We start from the raw sequence: 17866 nt of genomic DNA on the forward strand, positions 1-17866 counted from the left end.
ATGGAATTATTAAGGGGAAATCATACATTCTTCAGTGTGAAAAATCTGATACTGATTCATTTACTGAGGTTAAAGAAATCCTATGACTTCTCTGGGTCCTAATTTCCCATTCTGTAAAACTGGATGCTCCGAGTATCAATGATGGGACAGAGTGACTGGTTCATTGCCTGGCATATCACAGAAAAACAACTTTCTGAAAACTGCTGTTGTTTGATGTAAAGGGGAAATTAGGAATAAATCAAAGAAAGAAAGGAAAATAAACATTTACAAATGGAATGCTTATCTTGGATTTCTTTTGACCCATTCTGGAATAGACAACAATGTACCCACTAAAGCACGGAGTAAAGGAGGGATAATTGCTCCCTAATATTTTTACAAATTTTTCACTAGTTAGTAGCAAATGCCTAGTTTGAACCAGAAATCAATCTCCCCTACATTTCCCTTTTTTCTTTCTTTCTTTCTTTTTTTTTTTTTTTTGATGTCAAGCAAACTGCACAAGGAATTGGTATTAGTGGCAAGAGGTCAAAATAATGTAATCTAATATGAGCCAGATCTTAGACTTCCACCTCCTGTGGAAGTTTAGCAATTTTCCTTTGCTAATGTTTTGACAAAGAGTGCAAAACACACAAGTTTGGGAGGGTGGAGAAGACAGTGATGTGACTGCGAAAAAAAAAAAAAATCTAGCATTTGTGGTTGCTGAGAGGCTAGGAAATGCCTAACAATGCCAGAATAAAAATGAATTTGGGGAAAGCACATGGGCTTTGATGTTGCACTCACTTTCAAGAAAGCTATTAAATGTTGGCTTTGTCAAGGCAGAAAAGATAACAAATAAATATTGTATATCAGACACCTTCAATTCCCAAAGTCAAAACCAGTATTATACATTGGTTTATAACATAAACCAAGGAAAAGATAAAAGAAATAGTCGGAAAAACTTTTTATTATTATGTTTTTTGTTCTGATTTGGGTGTGCCTCTTTAATAAATTGTGTCTGAAAGGAAGAACAATATTATAAATGTCCACCCACCCAACTCAGAAAACAGAGAATGAAACTCATTTATCTCAATTGCTCGATAAGCCAGAGATATTTTAGGCAGAAGTTATATACTGATGGGATTTTTGTTTATCTGATGTGAATAATAAAAGGAAAATCCTAGATGCCAGGTTTGCATACAGAATGAAAACTGCACTTAACCATTGAAAAGACAGACTTTGGCATGATGGTAGATTTTTAAACAAAGATTTAAGAAAACATGACTCTTCTGAAAAATGAAATAAACACCACTATTGCAGGTAAATACTTTTTGAAGCAAGTGGGGTGATTTCTTTTTCATTTTGTGTCAAGTGTGGATGAAATAGCTTAATTCAGAGCAACCTGCAGGGATATAGCTTTTGAATGGTTTGTTAGAGTTCAGACAGAGAATTTATATAAATCTTACTGGATCCTCAAATGTCAGGTCTAATCACACCTCACTCCTGAGGTAACAATCTCTGTTAAAGAGGATGTTCCTCCCAGGTGAGAAAGAACCTTATTTGTTCGATGGTAAACAAGTATTATCTTCTTTAAGAGACACAATTTTGTTGCTCTATTCCTTTGTTTGTAAAAGAAGATCCAAAGAGTGACATTCTGCAAGATTTCTACCATGGTCAAATGATTCCAGAAACTATTGCATACTGTACCTCCTATCTGGGGAATCATAAAGCCTGGTGGTATACTGAATGTTCTAAAACGTCTTAGAGTAAATGTGTCTATTTAAGAGGTTGTACAAGATATTAATCCAAAGAACATAGTTCTAAAAATGTTTTCTTATGTTTGGTCCATAACACAGTTTCAGCACAAGTCCCTTTTATTTCAGAAAGTATGATTAGATAGAACACAAAAGAATGCCTAAACAAACCTTGAACAGATTTGAACATGAAGTGAAAAACCTCTTCCCTTTCTTTAAAGCTCCAAGAATGTGTAAAGAACTGACATGTGTATGATGCTATGATAAAAGATACTGGAGATCAAAATAAGGAACTGGGACAATGAAATAAATGTCTTATCAGCACATGACAAAAAGTCATGTTAGTGGTTTCTATTACTTTAGGGAATCTTTGTATTATAGCTAAAAAATGTGACTGTTTGGAATATAGTAATTTACCCAGAAGGATCATCCCTGTCTCTCAAAAGAGAGATTGGGATTAAAAGCATAAAAAATATATATTTTTTTAAAAAGGAAGCAAAATGGTTTATTATGGGCTACAAAATGTACTGGAGGGTTAAAGTGAATTAAATTTTATACCTTTTAAGGGAACAATTAAATTTGAATTTATTTTGCAGTATAAGATTGCTAGAGAATAAAACATCAAAGAACAGAACAATCTATTTTTTTAAATAGGGTTTACAGTTTTTGAAGAGGCACAGAAAATTTCAGTAAATAAAATAGACAAATAAAAAGTATATAATGAATACTTAATCATTCAGTGTATTTTATGGTTGACAGATGATAGGTATTTGGAGCTAAAATTTTGAAAGAAAAGATTGCTTTAAAAATTTAAGGCACTTACTAGGCAGAAATTATAGTCCATTAAAGAGCAAGTCTTTTAAAATTAAACTTATATTCTCAAAAAGTTAACAGCATAGATTAAAATGCTATATTGAAGAACTAAATATGGCTTAGGATGAGTTCTTTATATTTATGCACCTCCTTAATTAGAAATTGTTCTTGAATCTACACATGAACTAAATTATCACAATAATATTTTATGTAATAAACTGTAGGTATTATTTAAAATTTACAATTGATGAATTTGAGATTATAGATCTTATTAGGTTCATAAAACTGTATGATTCATCAGTTAAAATAGGCTAACTTATCTTGAAGTAACTAAGGGTCACAAAATGTAAGTGGTGCAGAACAACTTAAGTTTATGTCTTCTTTGAATTATACACTCATTTTGGATTAGCCATAGTCTACACCATATCATCCTCAGTTGGGATCCCACTAACAGAGCAACTCCTCCATGGAATAAGCTGGTGAACGAGGAGAAGGAAAAGAATGTGACAAAGACCATTTCCAGGAATAGCACATGGCATCTCCGTCCACATTCCCATAGCCATATCAATCTCACAGCTGGTTTTGAGTTATTCGGGGTCAAACATCATATCTTCCCTCAGGGGCATTTCAAAAAAGAACCAGAGTATTTGGTGTTCAAAAATAAAATCGAGCCAATGGTTAGTAGTAGAAATAGGGGTAGTAGGGTTAGACCAAGAGCATTTATAATTAATTCAGATAATTCAGTGTTTTGCTTCATTTTATGACTATCTCAATATTTTAAGTATATTATTGTATATTATTTGGCTTTATTAGATGCATATGTGTCATATGAATTACAAATATAGTGGTAAAGTGAACATCAATTTCATCTTACCAATTTTTTGCATTTAAAATAAAGTGGAGAGATTTCCATTTCTATTCATGAAAGATCATTTGTAACAATAAGTACCCTCCTGTCTAACAAATAGAAAATTGAACAAAATATATGAAACAGCTGTTTTGGGACACTGGATAACAGCCAGTGCAAGACAACAATCCCAAAGGGAAAATCAACAAATGGGGTGAACCATACAATTTCCCTAGTTTATGCCTGGAAGCATTTTCCAGCTTCAGCAAAACATGGGGAAACCAAGCAGAGACCAGAAGACACATTAAGATAAGGGTACATAGATAGGTCAGACAGAACAAGACAAGTAGACTATTTTGGAAAGGAGTCTTTGATTGAAAATCAATATACATGTGTATCAGAAAGGACACAAGTTGGGGGGGCGGAGCAAGATGGCGGAGGAGTAGGAGCCCTGGATTTCATCTGGTCTCAGGAATTCAGCTGGATAGGGATCAAATCATTCTGAACACCTACGAACTCCACAGGAGATCAAAGAAAAGAATAGCAACAACTCTCTGAACAGAAAAGCAACCGCTTTCTGGAAGGTAGGATGTGCGGAGAAGTGAATCCGAGGCGATATTCAGGAGGATAGACGGAGGGGGAGGGGGCCTCCATTGGCTGCTTCTGGCAAGTGATAGAGCCACAGAGCACAAAATCGGAACTTTTAGAAGTCGGCTCCGCTGAGGGATGTCACTCCAGTGGCTAAGCGGGGGATGGAACCCTCACGGGACAGTGTGGTCTCAGGACCCTCGGGGTCACAGAAAGACCAGGGGTGCCTGAGTGCGGCAGAGCTCCCAGGTATCAGAGCGGGGAAGCCGGCTGCAGAGATGGAGCCGAGGAGCGGGCTCTCAGCTCGGGGTTGTCATAAACTGTGATTGGTGACAGTTGGGCACTGCTCCTCCAGCAGGGACCCAAAAAGCGGCAGAGCCGGGGAGACTCCCCTTCCTCCCCCGGGGAGGAGCGGCGCAGGAGCGCACCGCAGGGATCTGCTGGGTTTGGAGACTCCACACGGGGTTGGGTGCCAGAGACAGAAACGCTCGGTCACAGGCCAGGGGAGCACGGAGTACGGCCAGAGACCGGGGAGATGGGAGTGACAGACTGCTTTTCACTGGGGACGCACTGAGGAGCGGGGCCCCGAGTTCTCGGCTCCTCTAGGGCAGAGATTGGGAGGCCGCCATTTTCACTCTTGTCCTCCAAAGCTGTACAGAAAGCTTACAGGGAACAAAAGCTCCTGAGAGCAAACCCGAGCAGATTGCTTACCCAGGACCGGCAAGGGCGGGGCAAATCCGCCTCCAGCAAAGACATTTGGGAACCACAGCAACAGGCCCCTCCCCCAGAAGATCAACAAGAACAGCCAGCCAAGACCAAGTTTACCGATCAATGAGAAAGGCAGAACTCCAGCGCTAGGGGAATACTGCACATAGAATTCATGGCTTTTTTACCATGATTCATTAGGCTTTCAAAGTTAATTTTTCTAACTGTTTTTTTTTTTAATTTTTCTTCTTCCCTTTTTCAACCAACATCTTATCAATCCCATTTTTTTAAAAAAACATTTTTATTTTCATTTTTAGAGTCATATTCTATCACTTCATAGTAGATACCTTTATTTTTGGCATACATATATTACATAAGTTGTTCTCTCTTTAAAATTTTGAGAAACAGCTTCTTCTAACATATCAAAGTACACCCTAAATCTCTAGTGGTTGGCTTTTTTCTAATCTCCTGCCTGATCACATTCTCTCCCCTATTTTTTTCTTTCTTTCTTTTTTTTGATCCTCTTCTTTATTTTTTCAAACACCTTCTTATCAATTCCTTTTTAAAAATTTTTTATAATTTTCATCTTTATAGTCATATTCCATTCCTTCATCATATCAACCCTTATTTTGTACATATATAAGTCTTTCTTTAAAATTTTAGCAGGCACTTTCTTCTAACAGACCTAAATACATCGAAAATCTAGTCTGTGGCACTGATCTATACACCAGCCTGATCATATTTGATCATATTCTGTTTTTTTTTGTTTTGTTCTGTTTTTGTTTGTTTTTATCTTTTTCTTTTTCTTTTTTTTTTTCTATTTCATTTTTCTTTCTTTCCCTTTTTTTCCCCCAGGTTTCAGGTCTTTTCTGATTTGTTTAGAGTATATTTTCTGGGGACGTTGTTAACTTCTTAGCATTTTGTTCTCTCATTCATCTATTCTCCTCTGGACAAAATGACAAGATGAAAAAAATCACCTCAACAAAAAGAACAAGAGGTAGTACCGTCAGCCACGGATCTACTCAATACAGACATTAGTGTGAAGTCGGACCTAGAGTTCAGAATCATGATTATAAAAATACTAGCTGGGCTTGAAAAAAGCATGGAGGTTATTAGAGAAACCGTTTCTGGAGAAATAAAAGAACTAAAATCTAACCAAGTCAAAATCAAAAAGGCTATTAATGAGGTACAATAAAAAACGGGGGCACTAACTTCTAGGATAAATGAGGCAGAGGAGATAATCAGCAATACAGAAGACCAAATGATGGAAAATAAAGAAGCTGAGAAAAAGAGAGATGAACAACTGCTAGATCACGAGGGCAGAATGTGAGAGATAAGCGATACGATAAGACAAAACAACATTAGAATAATTGGGATCCCAGAAGAAGAAGAAAGAGAGAGGGGGCAGAAGGTATATTGGAGCAAATAATAGCAGAGAACTTCCCTAATGTGGGGAAGGAAACAGGCATCAAAATCCGGGAGGCACAGAGAACCCCTCTCAAAATCAATAAAAATAGGTCAACACCCCGACATCTAATAGTAAAACTTACGAGTCTCAGAGACAAAGAGAAAATCTTGAAAGCAGCTCGGAAGAAGAGATATGTAACCTATAATGGTAGAAATATTAGATTGGCAACAGACCTATCCACAGAGACCTGGCAGGCCAGAAAGGACTGGCATGAGATCTTCAGAGCACTAAATGAGAAAAATATGCAGCCAAGAATACTATATCCAGCTAGGCTGTCATTGAAAATTGAAGGAGAGATAAAAAGTTTCCAGGACAAACAAAAACTAAAGGAATTTGCAAACACGAAACCAGCCCTCCAAGAAATACTGAAAGGGGTCCTCTAAGCAAAGAGAGAGCCTAAAAGCAGCATAGACCAGAAAGGAACACAGACAATATACAGTCACAGTCACCCTACAGGCAATACAATGGCACTAAATTCATATCTTTCAATAGTTACCCTGAATGTAAATGGGCTAAATGCCCCAATCAAAAGACACAAGCTATCAGATTGGATTAAAAAACAAGACCCATCGATATGCTCTCTGCAAGAGACTCATTTTAGACCTAGAGAAACTCCCATATTGAAAGTGACAGAGTGAAAAAACATTTGCCATGCTAATGGACACCAGAAGAAAGCTGGGGTGGCAATCCTTATATCAGACAAATTAGTTTTAAAACAAAGACTGTAATTAGAGATGAAGAAGAACACTATATCCTACTTAAAGGGTCTATCCAAAAAGAAGATCTAACAATTGTAAATATCTATGCCCCGAACATGGGAGCAGCCAATTATATAAGGCAATTAATAAAAAAAGCAAAGAAACACATCGGCAACAATACAATAGTAGTGGGGGACTTTAATACCCCCCCCCGACTGAAATGGACAGATCATCTAAGCAAAAGATCAACAAGGAAATAAAGACTTTAAATGACACACTGGACCAAATGGACTTCACAGACATATTCAGAACATTCCATCCCAAAGCAACAGAACACATTTTCTTCTCTAGTGCCCAAGGAACATTCTCCAGAATAGATCACAACCTAGGTCACAAATCAGGTCTCAACTGGTACCAAAAGATTGGGATCATTCCCTGCATATTTTCAGACCACAATGCTTTGAAACTAGAACTCAATCACAAGAGGAAAGTCGGAAGGAACTCAAATAGGTGGAAGCTAAAGAGCATCCTACTAAGGAATGAATGGGTCAACCAGGAAATTAAAGAAGAATTAAAAAAAACATGGAAACCAATGAAAATGAAAGCACCTCTGTTGAAAATCTTTGGGATACAGCAAAGGCAGGCCTGAGAGGAAAGAATATAGCAATACAAGCCTTTTCAAGAAACAAGAGAGGTCTCAAACACACAACCTAACCCTACACCTAAAGAAGCTAGAGAAAAAACAGCAAATAAAGCCTAAACTCACTAGAAGAGAAATAATAAAGATCAGAGCAGAAATCAATGAACTAGAAACCAAAAGAACAGTAGAACAGATCAATGAAACTAGGAGCTGGTTCTTTGAAAGAATTAACAAGATTGATAAACCCCTGGCCAGACTTATCCAAAAGAAAAGAGAAATGACCCAAATCAACAAAATCATGAATGAAAGAGGAGAGATCACAACCAACACCAAAGAAATACAAACAATTTTAAGAACATATTATGAGCAACTCTATGGCAGCAAATTAGATAACCTGGAAGAAATGGATGCATTCCTAGAGATGTATCAACTACCAAAATTGAACCAGGAAGAAATAGAAAACCTGAACAGACCTATAACCACTAAGGAAATTGAAGCAGTCATCAAAAATCTCCCAACAAACAAAAGCCCAGGGCCAGATGGCTTCCCAGGGGAATTCTACCAAACATTTCAAGAAGAATTAATACCTATTCTCCTGAAACTGTTCCAAAAAATAGAAATGGAAGGAGAACTTCCAAACTCGTTTTATGAGGACACCATTACCTTGATCCCAAAACCAGACAAAGACTCTATCAAAAAGGAGAATTACAGACCAATATCCTTCATGAACATGGATGCAAAAATTCTCACCAAAATACTAGCCAATAGGATCCAACAGTATATTAAAAGGATTATTCACCATGACCAAGTGGGATTTATCCCTGGGCTGCAAGGTTGGTTCAACATCCACAAATCAATCAACGTGATACAACATATTAACAAAAGAAAGAACAAGAATCATATGATCCTCTCAATAGATGCAGAAAAAGCATTTGACAATGTACAGCATCCTTTCCTGATCAAAACTCTTCAGAGTATACGGACAGAGGGTACATGTCTCAATATCATAAAAGCCATCTATGAAAAACCTACAGCGAATATCATTCTCAATGGGGAAAAGCTGAGAGCTTTTCCCCTAAGGTCAGGAATGCGGCAAGGATTTCCACTATCACCACTGCTATTCAACACAGTGTTAGAAGTCCTAGCCACAGCAATCAGACAACAACAAGAAATCAAAGCATCCAAATCGGCAAAGAGGAAGTCAAACTCTCACTCTTTGCAGATGATATGATACGTAATGTGGAAAACCCAAAAGACTCCACCCCAAAACTGCTAGAACTCATACAGGAATTCAGTAAAGTGGCAGGATATAAAACAATGCACAGAAATCAGTGGCATTCCTATACACCAACAACAAGACAGAAGAGAGACAAATCAAGGAATCGATCCCATTTACAATTGCACCCAAAACCATAAGATACCTAGGAATAAATCTACCCAAAGAGGCAAAGGATCTGTGCTCAGAAAACTATAAAATACTCATGAAAGAAATTGAGGAAGACACAAAGAAATGGAAAAACGTTCCATGCTCATGGATTGGAAGAACAAACATTGCGAAGATATCAATGCTACCTAGAGCAATCTACACATTCAATGCAATCCCCATCAAAATACCTTCCACTTTTTTCAAAGAAATGGAAGAAATAATCCTAAAATTTGTATGGAACCAGGAGAGACCCCGAATAGCCAGAGGAATATTGAAAAAGAAAAGCAAAGCTGGCGGCATCACAATTCCGGACTTCCAGATCTATTACAAAGCTGTCATCATCAAGACAGTATGGTACTGGCACAAAAACAGACACATAGATCAATGGAACCGAATAGAGAGCCCAGAAATGGACCCTCAACTCTATGATCAACTAATCTTTGACAAAGTAGGAAAGAATGTCCAATGGAAAGAAGACAGTCTCTTCCACAGATGGTGTTGGGAGAATTGGACAGCCACATGCAGAAGAATGAAACTGGACCATTTCCTTACACCACACACAAAAATAGACTCCAAATGGTTGAAAGACCTAAACGTGAGACAGGAGTCCATCAAAATCCTAAAGGAGAACACAGGCAGCAACCTCTTTGACCTCAACCGCAGCAACTTCTTCCTAGAAACATCGCCAAAGGCAAGGGAAGCAAGGGCAAAAATGAACTATTGGGATTTCATCAAGATAAAAAGCTTTTGCACAGCTAAAGAAACAGTCCACAAAACCTAAAGACAACCGACAGAATGGGAGAAACTATTTGCAAATGACATATCAGATAAAGGGCTAGTATCCAAAATCTATAAAGAACTTATCATCTCAACACCCAAAGAACAAATGATACACTCAAGAAATGGACAGAAGACATGAACAGACATTTTTCCAAAGAAGACACCCAAATGGCCAACAGACACATGAAAAAGTGCTCAACATCGCTCGGCATCAGGGAAATCCAAATCAAAACCTCAATGAGATACCACCTCACACCAGTCATAATGGCGAAAATTAACAAGTCAGGAAACGACAGATGTTGGCGGGGATGTGGAGAAAGGGGAACCCTCCTACACTGTTGGTGGGAGTGCAAGCTGGTGCAGCCACTCTGGAAAATGGTATGGAGGTTCCTCAAACTGTTGAAAATAGAGCTACCATAGGATCCAGCAATTGCACTACTGGGTATTTACCCCAAAGATAGAAATGTAGGGATCCAAAGGGGTATGTGCACCCCAATGTTTATAGCATCCATGTCCACAAGAGCCAAACTGTGGAAAGAGCCATGATGTCCATCGACAGATGAATGGATAAAGAAGAAGTGGTATATATACACAATGGAATATTATGCAGCCATCAAATGGAATGAGATCTTGCCATTTGCAACGACATGGATGGAACTGGAGGGTGTTTTGCTGAGTGAAATAAGTCAATCAGCGAAAGACATGTATCATATGAGCTCACTGATATGAGGAATTCTTAATCTCAGGAAACAAACTGAGGGTTGCTGGAGTGGGGGTGGGGTGGGAAGGATGGTGTAGCTGGGTGATGGACATTGGGGAGGATATTTGTTCAGAAAACTATAAAATACTCATGAAAGAAATTGAGGAAGACACAAAGAAATGGAAAAACATTCCATGCTCATGGATTGGAGTGCTATGAATTGTGCAAAACTGTTGAATTCGTGAGTGCTATGAATTGTGCAAAACTGTTGAATCACAGATATGTACCTCTGAAACAAATAATGCAATATATGTTAAAAAAAAAAAAGAAAAAAAAAGAAGATACCTGGAGGGGAAGAATGAAGGGGGTTAAATCGGACGGGGAGACAAACCATGAGAGTTGTTGGACTCTGAAAAACAAACTGAGGGCCATAGAGGGGACGGGGGTGGTGGGGTTGGTTAGCCTGGTGATGGGTATTAAAGGATGCACGTTCTGCATGGAGCACTGGGTGTTATGCACAAAGAATGAATCATGGAACACTACATCAAAAACTAATGATGTAATGTATGGTGATTAATATAACAATAAAAAATTTTAAAAAAAGAAAAAAAAGAGAAGAAAATCCACAAAAAAAAAATGGACACAAGTTGGATAAGAAAAAAAATGTCAAGGAAATAACAGTTACAGGAGAATTATAAGTTGAATAAATTTCAGTATTTGCACACATCTGGGAATCATTCAAATCCCTCTAGTAATTACACAACTATGAAATATGGATATTAAAATTATACATACAGAAGCACATTCTAAATGTTTAATAAAATGTGAACACAGTGAGGAGTTAGGTGGAATTATTAAAATTGACCCAAACAGAATATCTAGAGATATAAAATACATATTTAAAATAAAAATATGCCAAGTGAGATTTAATAACTGACTAGAAATAGCACAAGAAAAGTTTAGTGAACTTGAATATACAGCAGGAGAAATTATTTAAATGAAATACATTAAACTGAGTATCAGTGACGTGTGAGCCAGTATCAATGGGACTAAAATAAATGTAACTGGAGTCCCAGAAGTAAGAGAAAGTAAATATTAATTAATGGCAAAAAAAAAAATAAGAAAATAAAGCAGGAAAGAAGAAATAGAGCATATAGTATAAATAAATGAACAAACTTTGGTGTAAAGTGGCAAACTTGAACCAAAGCATATTGATAATAAAGCACAATCAATCTGTATTCTGTCTACAAGAAACATTAAAGAAAAACGCATATATAGGATAAAAGTAAAGTTGGAAAACACACACCATGCAAACACTAATTAAAAAAGAACTGGATTGTATATATTAAAATGAAGTAGACTTCTGAATAAGGATCATTGTAAGTAAGTGGTAAAGATAGATGCTTCATAAGATAAAAAGAATCAACTCATCTAAGAACATTACAATTCTAAATGTGTATGCATCTAATAACAAAGCATCAAGACACGTCAAATATGAAACTGAAGGAAAAATGAGAAAAAAAAACCTGTATAATATTTTGAGATATCAAAACTGTTTTCATTAATTGATATGACATATAGACCAAGAATATGAGTGCATGCATGCCGTTATCAACCACTTCTCTTCAAAATTTACAGGAGGTCCTAGCATTGTAATAATAGACAAAATGCACACAAATTAAGGGAAAAAATAAAACCTTTTTTTAATTTATATCTGGTAGCATTGTTTATGCAGAACTATCAATGAAACTACAAAAATCTTATCAGAACTAAAATATGCACTTACCCCTTCAGGATGCAAGGTCAACATTTAAAAAATCAATATTATTTATATATGGTAAGCAGTTGTCATGATGAAGCTGAAATAGAAAAAGAAAAGTTGATATCATTTACAAAAGCATCAAATACTATTTGCAATGGTATCAACATAATGAAATACAGGTAAGTTTAAGAAAATACATGAAAGATTATATACTGAAAACTGCACATGATTTCTGGGAGAATTTACAGGAAGCCTAAATACATGGAGGAAAATACTGTGTTTATGTATTACAACACCAAAATATTGTAAGATGTCAATTCTCTCCAAAGTGATCTATAAATTCAACATTATCTTATCTATCTAGAAAGTCATTTTTTGTGACAAATCTTTTAAGATAATTTAATGAAGAAACAATAGTCTTTTCAAACAATGTCACTTGAACAATATGCTATCCAACTCACAGCAATTATAAAATTGTTTAAATAAATTTCAATGTATTGAATTATAAATCTAAATATGAAAGTTAAAACTAGCAAAGTCTAAAAGAAAACCTTATAGGACATCCTAGTGATCTTGGGTTAGCCAAAAATACTTAGAGCACCAAAAGAACAAACCCTAAAGAAAAAAATAATATAACTTGAATTTCATCCAAATTGGTAACTTGTATACCTTGTGAAACACTGCAAAGAAACCAACAATTTAAAGCACAAAATGGGGGGTGGGGGACTTCTGCAAAACATAAGTCTGATGAAAGACTATATCCTGAATATATAATGAATCCTTACAACTCAGTAAGACAAATAACTAGATAAAAACAGGCAAAATGATTTGAACGGACACTAAACCAAAGAACGAGCAAGTCAGTACTTGCAAAAATGTTCAACACCTTTAGTCATCAAATAAATGCAAATTAAAACCACAAAGTAATATCAGCTAGAACTGCTAAAATTGAAAAGAATGACAAAACTGAGAGGGGGAGTGGTACAACTGTATCTCTTATGTACTCCTTGAGGGGATGAAAAATAGTTCAATCACTTTTTAATACAGTTTGACAGTTTCTTATAAAATTAGACATGTAACTACCAGCAATTCTACTCCCAAGTGTTTACCCAAGAGAAACAACAACAAAAAAAATATGTCTACATGAAGACTTGTACAGAAACACTTATAGCACCTTTCTTCATGACAACCAAAATCTAGGAACAACCCTCGTCCATTAACAAGGGAAAAGCTAAACGAACTATGGTAGATCCATGTAAGAATATTCTGTCCATCCCAAAAGGAATGGATTATGATATGTGCAACTATATGGATGGATCCCAATATCATTATGATGACCAAAAGAAGCCAGATACAAATCAAATTCATAATGACATCAAGTAGATCTGTGGTTGCTGGAACAGGGTATGATTTGCAGGGAAGGGGATGGACACTGAGTGGGAAAATCAGACCAACTTTTAAGATGGGAGAAATGTTCTGTATCTTCATGTGTAGTGGTTGTTACACAGTGTATAAATTTGTCAACATTCTTAAAAATGGATGTATGTTATTTTTCTTCAACTGTATCTGAAAAAAAGTTGATTAGAAACAAATATTAATAACATGGGATCTAAACAGAAAGCATTTCACTTAGGTATTTAACAGTTGATTTAAGAAATACTTTAGTTCCCTTAGTGAAGGAGAAAAATCACATCACTGCACTTGCTTTTCTTTGCAGGCAGTGCAATTTGATATATCACACCCATTTAACTCATTAAGTCATATTTAGTTAAGCCAAATCGTGCAGATGGAAAATTAAGCCACAACCTTCCCCACCCCCCTAGTTTATTTGGCTATTAAAGACAATAGAGGAAATTTAAAATGAATTAAATGTTCTTATTAATCTTCAAGAACAGGATGAACTTGTTCATCAAAACAGTTCTTCGGGAACATTACAGTGTCCCAGAATAGGATCAACAGAAATAAAAGCTGGGTGATACACTCAGCTGCTTGTGTTTTAGCCAAGATTATATCCCTTATATCCCTTATACATCTATATATTTTATGTCTCTCAAATATGTAGGGTATAGTCATCAAACTCTCACATTATAATTTTGGTTACCTTTCACTTCAGTTTTAGACATACTGCTCCCCCCCGCCCTAAACTGTATCTATAGCCTCATGTTTAACTCATTTCTGCTATGTTAATAAATGAAAGGAATGGGAAGCTACTATTTAGGCAAAAGGATGGGAGGGGAGAGAAATAATGACTAAAATTTTAGTGGAAGAAATATAATGAAAAACTGTATCATTACAGACTAATTCTCTCTTTTTTAAAAAGATTTTATTTATTTATTTGACAGAGAAAGAGCATGGGGGTGGACAGAGGGAGAGGGAGAAGCAGGCTTCCTGCTGAGCAGGGAGCCAGATGCAGGGCTCGATCCCAGGACCCTGGGATCATGACCTGAGCTGAGGCAGACACTTCACCCACTGAGCCACCCAGGCGCCCCTAATTCTCTCTCTCTTTTGTTTTTTATGGGCCTTTTATAATGAAGGGAAAGTGAGGTATTCCAAATAGAATAGAACTCAGAGCTAATACAGTAGATCACTGAGGACCTCAGTTTTCAATAGGCTAATTCTAACATTACAATGTTTTGATAGAGTTTGCAATAAACTAGTGTTCATTTTTTTGTAAAATTATTGGGTTTATTGTGAATAATTTTTTATTATGTTAATTTTAAGGCAAATTCACTTATGGTCTATCCAAATGGATGTGTCTAGCTGTTGTAAATTTTTACATTCACATTCTACTTTGATTTATTTGTCTTCCTCCTCTGCTGAAATCTTGGCTCATTCTTGGTTTCACAGACCTTAAGTAAGTGTCTGAAAAATAGTATGCAGAATTAATGAATGAGTGGACAACTAAAATCCTTCATATCAGAATCAGACTACCCAACTGGGAACACAGGAATGAATCTCCCAAATCAGAGGTGGCTTATGGAGGAGACACCATATCTAACCAAAACTAACACCTAAATTTCTGACTTCAGTTTTTCCCATTTTGTGCATTTAAATCCATTTCCCTCAGTTTCACAGAAAACTAGCTTCCTATGGAATGTTGATGGGTGTTTTGTTTTTTTTTTAAAGATTTTATTTATTTATTTGAGAGAGAATGAGAGAGAGAGAGAGAGCATGAGAGGGGGGAGGGTCAGAGGGAGAAGCACACTCCCCGCTGAGCAAGGAGCCTGATGCAGGACTCAATCCCGGGACTCCAGGATCATGACCTGAGCCGAAGGCAGTCGCTTAACCAACTGAGCCACCCAGGCGCCCCGATGGGTGTTTTGTTAAGAAGTGATTACAATCAAGTTCAATTGGAATATTCAGATTATTAACAATAATAATGAAAGCAAGTTTCTTTGCAGCACAAATTCTCAAATCTGTTTTTTTTAATACTAGGATACATTGTAAATTTTTCAAGTGAGAATATTATATAAAGCAGTGCTTCTCAAACTTTAATTTGCCTATGAATCAGTGGAGAATTTTATTAAAACATAGATTCTATTGTTATCCTGTATAAATATATACATATTTCTCTCTATTGACCACACTGTGAACTCTGGCATGATTTATACATTCTAATCTTTCTTACAGAAGGTCCCTGACTCATGCCGGTTCAACTTAGGATTTTTTGACTTTATAATGGTGCAAAAGCAACAGGGATTCACTAGAAATCATACTCCTAACTTTGAATTTTGATATTTTCCAGGCTAGTAATATGCAGTCTGATCCTCTCATGATGCTGGGGAGAGGCAACGAGCCTTAGCTTCTAGTCAGGCATGAGATCACAAGGGTAAACAACCAATACACTTAAAACCATTCTGCTTCTTATTTTTAGTAGTGTTCAATAAATTACATGAGATATTCAACTACTGATTATAAAATAGATTTTGTGTTAGGTGGTTTTGCCCAACTGGGGGCTAAAGTATATGTTCTGTACACGTTTATGGTGGGCAAGGCTAAGCTATGATGTTTGGTAGGTTAGGTATATTAAATTCATTTTTGACTAATGATATTGACTTAGGATATTTTGACTTAGGATATTTTCAATTTATGATGGGTTTATTGGGGAGGTAACCCCATTGTAAGTCCAGGAAGATCTGTATTCCTGAATTCACATCTTGTTTGTTGCCTTTTCTTCTCACCCCAGAGAATTAAACCATGTGGCAGAGGCACTAATAAGCTCACCATATCTTTGCAGAGCTAGACCTAATTTCCTAGCCTTCCTTGCAGTTATAAGAGTCCTGGTAACTGAGCTCTCATCAATGGAATGTGAGCAGAAGTGATATGCATTTCACTTCCAGATCATGCATCTAAACCAATTCCTCAGCTCCTTTATGCTTTCTTTCTCCCATTCGCTGTCTGAATGCAGAAGATCCAGCAGAGGAGTCCAAAAACCAAGAAGATGATGGAGACAGGAGATAGGAAGATTCAGGGCTCTGGAATCACCCCTTAATGGAAATGCCCAGGAGATCTAGTGGAATGGGCCCTTCACATCACCACATGCGTTTGATTGTATTGTGTTAAAACACTGAAATTTTGTCACATTTATTGCAGTTGTCTCCATACCTGATCAATAAAAATGATTCACATTAGGCAACATATTTTACTTCGTTCTGGGTACACAATGGAACACTTCTATATGAATTGGCTTTCTCTGACAGTACTCCAGATTCCTGTTTTTTTGTGACACCAAACAGTTAAACTGGCTTCTGCTCCTGATTACATCTGTTTGATGACTTATTTGGGGACTTTTCCATTTCTTTGCCTAACTGCATAGTTGTAACTTAACAGAAAACTAAAACTATATACTACCATAAACTGTTTCCTCTACAACGTGGGACAGAACAATGGATTTTTCTTTCTAAATAGTTTTACAACTTTATATTCACACAGTGAATTATGTTCCATGATCTTGTTCACCTAGCTGGTTATGTCCAGTCACATTATAGTAGGAAAGAGAAATCAGGAAAAATATTCTTTCTTACTGACGAACTCATTAACCCTTTTTATGATGTAATTTAATATACCCTAGTATGTATTCTAAATAAATTCATCTCAAAAGCTGTCCCTTCCATGTAGGGTTACCATGTTTATTAAATCTAAATACGATGTTACAAAACTCCAGTGTAATTAGAAAATGATCCTGAACTATTGTTCATACTTAAATATTTACGAACTACCAAATATCAAGTATCACTCTAGCCTGTTGGATTAAATCATACTCCAATTTAATGTCATCCATTACCTTCTTACACAGCATAAATGTACTATCTTTTTCTGTTAATTATTTGTTGACTTTCACCAACTGCTAGAATCTAAATTCAGGAATTTCTGTTGCTTTTGTTCAGAGTGCCTAGAATAGCTCTCAGTATATAGTAACAACCTAAAATGTTTGTTGAATGAATAAAGCAACGTTCACATGTACACATGTAGACTGTATATTTCTCTTTCTAGGTAGGACATTTTAATCAGCGTATTTCTTCATGCTTCTACTTTTTCATCAAATATGTATTTGTTTGGGGAGTGTATGTGTTATGGTGAGCGCTGTGAATTGTGTAAGACTGATGAATCACAGACCTGTACCTCTGAAACAAATAATACATTATGTTGAAAAAGAAGAAGAAGAAGAAGAAGAAGAAGAAGAAGAAGAAGAAGAAGAAGAAGAAGAAGAAG

The sequence above is a fragment of the Callorhinus ursinus genome, unplaced genomic scaffold (assembly GCF_003265705.2).
Source record: "Callorhinus ursinus isolate GAN/ISIS: 27379988/994484 unplaced genomic scaffold, GSC_fseal_2.0 scaffold21, whole genome shotgun sequence".
Classification (NCBI taxonomy): Eukaryota; Metazoa; Chordata; class Mammalia; order Carnivora; family Otariidae; genus Callorhinus; species Callorhinus ursinus.